The sequence below is a fragment of the Capsicum annuum genome, chromosome 9, assembly GCF_002878395.1.
Source record: "Capsicum annuum cultivar UCD-10X-F1 chromosome 9, UCD10Xv1.1, whole genome shotgun sequence".
NCBI classification, from domain to species: domain Eukaryota; kingdom Viridiplantae; phylum Streptophyta; class Magnoliopsida; order Solanales; family Solanaceae; genus Capsicum; species Capsicum annuum.
Genome location: NC_061119.1, coordinates 194,172,439 through 194,178,031, shown reverse-complemented (window position 1 = coordinate 194,178,031; position 5,593 = coordinate 194,172,439). Strand labels below are relative to the sequence as shown.

Below are 5,593 nucleotides of genomic sequence, written 5' to 3'. Positions count from 1 at the left end.
GCAATCTGAATACATATCTAATTCTGTCTCAACTGAACAACTCATAAGGATGAGGACATAACTTTCAACTTAAGGGACTTACGACATACTAGAGAGATCCTCTCAAGCCTGTTGTGTGACTTCTGTAACTTCTACTAGCAAATCTAAGAGCATTATCTGGGGAGAAAATTAGAACTTGCTAATCCTGTTATCTCAAGAATAAGTCATAGATGAGGAATTTTAGGGTAACATATGAATAGACAGGAGATTCTGAGAGAATAATTTTACTGTATGATCTAGAGTAGGAAAGAGGGGAAACTTTTTCTTAAATTCCTTGTAGCCTCTCGAAGAAAAGTACAAACGTCTCTGTACCATTCTGCAAGACTCTACTAGATATGGCTACACATACACCTTAGGACACTTGAACTCCGTGCTCTGATACCAAGTTTGTAACGGCCGAAAATGGTCCCGAGATGTCACATGGTGCTTAGGACCATAAGTGATCCCAAGTTAACCCATGAACTAGCATATTGTTAAGTGACTGATTAAATATGTATAAAATGACTGAGTTTACTATGTGGAAATATAATAATGATGGAATCTATAAAAATACAATACTAATACAAGTGTACATTCTGATAAAGTCTGAAAAGAGGGACTAAAATTACATGACTGACTCTAACTGACATCTATGAAGCCTCTACTTTACTGACTATAGATAGCTGAGACGCGACTCCAACTACCACTAATAAATACATATGAGTAAGAAAGTAAAGTACATAAATAACATCTAACTGAAGTCCCCTAAGTAAGAGGACTTATCATCTACTGGCTGGAATCTGCAGCTGTCTGATTCTGACTGTACATACTACAACTTGTACCTACATTATGAGACAATGTAGCACATAGCCATATATGTGGATCAGTACTTTTGGAATGTACTGACCATATGGGGGTGAATGGACGAGTAAAATTGTAATTGTATACATACATACATATATATATATATAAGTACATATATTTTGTAAATAACGTATGCTAAGTGAAAATGACTCACACTGCTTGAGTAACTGAAAACCAAGAAATCATATATCATGAATAGTAAAACATGTTATATAAATATCATGAGTCATAACACTTAATTCTAAAAGTTGTACTTCTGTTCTGTTTGCAAATCACGTAAGCTAAGTTAAAAGGGCTCACCTTTATCTTCTAAGAATTGAAAACTGGAAGTCTGTAACTGAGGCTTAAGTAAAGCAATATCATTTAAATCTTTCGAAAGAATAACTTTCAAAATTCCACTTTCAAATCACTTCACCATACACCATACACACAAAGAAACACACACACACTAGGAGATCCTATAACCGACATAAACTATATGAGCTACATGGAGTCTAACGTACAACCCACGTTGGGGAGAGTCGTCCTATCCTTGCCATCGGAGTAGGAATATCGATATCAAATCCACACAAACTAGTGATCACTATATAAATTAGCCTTAGGCTCACTCCTACAGGGGCACGTAGTTCTAGGGAAGTAAGGTCGCTTTATACCTCCTACTCGGTGCTAAAGATTTCTCCCGGACTTAGCTCAGATCGTTTTAAAAATAATCCATAACAAAACAATTTCAGTAATATATAAATATACATCGGGAGCCATCATGCTTCTCGTCTATCAAAATCAATCACGTTGTGAATTTCTTTCACACTCGAGTTCAAAACAACTCCATTAAGACCAAAAGGTCAAATCATTCAAAATATCTCGAATATTCAACATCAACGTGCTTATAACACACAGTTTCTCAAAAAAACACAATTTCCAATGAGGATTCACGACCCAAATATCAAAATCATGATAAATATCGTTCAAGATTCATGCTTTATATCTCCACACATGTAAATTCATCTTTCTAAATCATAAACATCAAGATTTCATAATAATCATCATAAGATATGGGTTCATGCTTCAAATTCATAAAAAAATCAAATAAAAATCATGCCTTTGTAAAGAAAATTACTTTTGGGCACAAGAACGAAAGAGAGTTCTTGTTGAAAAACCCCACATACCTTGAATGATGAACTTTAGATCGATACTCGTTTTTGAGATGTTAATCATGCCTTTGAGTGATGGTTCTTGGAGTTCTTGAACTAGGAACTTGGAATCTTGAATAAATTTGCAGAATTAATGGTAAACTTTGGAGGTTCTTGAAGTTGGATGTAGGAGCTTAGGGTTTTCTTTTTGAAGAAATTTGATGAAATATAACATATAATGCTTCTAATAGGCTTTAATATAGGGTTTGGATGGATTTTGGGTGAGAGGGATGACCAAAACGCCCCTAAAAATCAAATAATTTTCGAATCGATCCTTTGGTGGACTGTTTTGATAGTCTGAAGTAGATCGACCATAACTTTTTGCTCCGATGGAAAAATTGGATGAAACCAATTTCATTGGAAAAAGGACTTGTAGATCTTTCCGTTGATATATAGTAGATCACCAAGATCATTATGTACAAGGATTTATGATCGTTTAAAGTTAGAACAAAAATACGTCAGGCCTCAGTATTTTTTCCTGCACGTTTTACTGTTCATTACTATTCACGGTTCGATCGGAATGTTCATAACTAGTCGCTGGGGTGTCCGTTTTGGATGATCCACATATCGTTGGAAAGCTTATTTAATACTCTACGCAATGGTGGGTCATAATCTAAGACATTCCATATGGAAAATTTATAATTTATTCTAGAAGATTGAACCCAACACGTTTACGCACAATATTTCAACGAAAAATTTCCCAGGGTATTACAATAAAGGTCATGGCACATACATTTCAAATTATAGATCAAGAACATGGAAAATATTCCTTCACCGCAACATGGTGGAATCGCATTAAGCTACTAGAATTTGTCTTCCAAAGGACGAGTGCGATTTAGCACTTCACCGCGATGTGGTGCAATCGCGGTGAGCTACTAGAAAGAGACGAGCAAAAATTTAAGATTCACCACAACGTGGGGTAATCGCGGTGCTTTACTGGAAAATGAACGATTGCGAATTGGAACTTCACTGCAATGCATTACTATCGCGGTGATCCACTGAAAACTTGACGAGTGTCATTTTCCATTTCACCGCGACTCGGTACTATTTCGGTGAGCTATTGTCTAAATGAAAAATGTCATAACTTCTCACCTAAAAATTTTGAAACTTCCTCGAGACATGATCCTACTCCCCTAAACATAATTCAAGTCAAAAACCTCATCTCAGAGTTCGAAAGGTCAGTTTAAAATTCATCGAAGTTAGAAAGTCTTAAATATATGACACTACAAGAAAAATAGCCTATATGGAAGGGAAATATGGTCTCAAAAAGTACAAATCTCATCCCAATTGGATTTTTAGGATGGTTAAAAACCGATCGCGTCCCTTCCTAACAGGCTCTGTCGCAAAAGCTCAATAGCGATGATGCAACAAAGCCGGTCCTTAAAAACCTTTTGAAACGGCCAAAAATTTGGTCCTAATTATTCTTTTGCGATGATATATCTCATCCCAAATAGACTAACTACCTTGTCCTAATTATCCTTTTGCGATGATATATCTCATCCCAAATAACTAATTACCTGGTCCTAATTATCTTTTAGCGACGGTATATCTCATCCCAAATCGACTAACTACCTGGTTATAATTTTGTCTAAAATAGACTAACTACTTGGTCATAATTATCTTTAGCGACGATATATCTCATCTCAAATAGACCAACTACCTGGTCCTAAATTATCTTTTAGGGACAAGCAAAATTCTTTTCCTAGATCAACCTTTAAGGACGAGTAAAATCCTGGTCGTAGATCAATTTTTAAAGACGAGAAATATGCTAGTCCTAGATCAATCTTTAAAGACGAGCGATATTTCTAGTCTCTAATTGACCACAAATGAGGCTAATATATATCACAAAATAATAATTTCATCAATTTATATCAAATTTCTATCGAGAATCTCGATACAAAAACATGATATAATTAGAGACCAGAAAACTAAGTTAACATCCCATGATATTAGTTTCAATATTTGTTTCACAAAAAACATAGTTACCATCCCAATCGAGCTAAGTATGATATTAATTTTTTCATAAGATTTGAATACATATCAAAAAAATAATCAAGTAACTCCTGTTTCTACTGTTTCTATTGTTTAAGTCCTCGACTTTTAGTTTAAATCGCCAACTTCCATCATAGGAAAAAAAAATAATAAAGTCCTCCACTTTTAATTCCTACTGCTTCACCTAAATCAAGAAAATCCTATAACAGTAAAGCAGAAAATTAGTTCATCACTTTAGGAGAAAAATAATCTGTGAAATCGGTTCAACTAGACTTGCATAGGCAAAGGAAAAGAACTTTGGGCAGGAAGACAACACCTAGCTACTTGATCATGACTAGAGTGATTATGATAAAATTGATTATTTGGTAATTCATTTCTGTTAACTATATACTGACCTTTATTAAGGTCCATAAAATAAGATGTTACTATTAATCTAACACTACATATTAACAGATTTACAAAGAATACAAGTTAGTGAAGAACTAAAGAATCAGTTAGCAAATGAATAATAGTATATATCTAGGATATATCCAAAACCTTCAAACAATCTTTTGCCTATTTGAACTCCATAGGACCACCACAACTCATATAAATTAATGGAGTAAAGCCATAACTTTTATAAAATTCAAAACTTTAACGACAGCAATACTCCATCTACTAAGATCTCAATTAACGGTTGACTCCAAAAATCTCTATATCCATTATACAAATAACTCCTTCCCTCACATAAACGGAACACTAAGTTGCCACCAAAATGCAGTCAATAAGAACAAAGGGCTAACTGACAGGGATCTAACTTTTAGTTACATGTCAGAACTTTATAACCACTATTTGATAAACCTTATGGGGACAAAAATAAAAAGAATCATGAATTTAGCAAGACCCCATTTCAAGAAATGTGATAATTTTTAGTGGTTTAAAGCAACTCTAACCAAATTAAACAATAACAACCAAGAATCAAGAAACTTAATGATAACCCATTATCAAGAACTTGAATGAATGATTATGACAATAAAGATAAAATGGGAATGAATTATTCAAAAGGGGTTAACAAAGATAGTATCTACGACTAGCTCATAAAGGTCTTGGAAATAATCACTAGTGTAAGTGATCTGCAAATTGCCAACATATCAGTATAGAAAACATGAAAAGTAGACCATTGGTATTGAACAGCACCATACCTTGAAAGGCTTCCATCCCATCCACCCAACAATTTCTTTAATGTGATCAATGTACTCTTTCTTCTCAACTTTAGGGTTGGTATCATCAAACCTAAATCCAACAGTAAATTCATGAGGAACCTAACACTTCTAAGTAAAAAATATGTTCCATTAAATGAAATTAGAGGTTGCAAGTGAAGAGCAGGCAGAGGACAAAAACCAACTATTTCTGCATTGTAAACTATGTGTCATGTTTTCAATGCTTTGGACCTAAAACCTATAGTGCCTTTAACTGCATTGGAAATTCAATAAGATCTTGTACAAGTACTGTAATACCACGTATATTTCTAAGCTAAAAAATAAACCATT

At 34.2% G+C, this 5,593-nt stretch overlaps 1 non-coding gene across 5 annotated transcripts in view; it reads right to left on the bottom strand.

The window, feature by feature from the left end:
- Nucleotides 1-570: 570 nt before the first annotated feature.
- LOC107842286 overlaps nt 571-5,593 on the bottom strand; it is a 21,045-nt gene continuing 16,022 nt past the window's right edge. For 2 of the 5 annotated variants that reach the window (XR_007045210.1, XR_007045214.1), the window contains one exon: nt 5,110-5,336. This is a non-coding gene — a transcript (uncharacterized LOC107842286). Of the gene's footprint in view, nt 861-4,134; nt 4,265-5,109; nt 5,337-5,593 lie in introns of those variants that run through there. The other 3 variants (XR_007045211.1, XR_007045213.1, XR_007045212.1) reach the window with 3 other exon arrangements.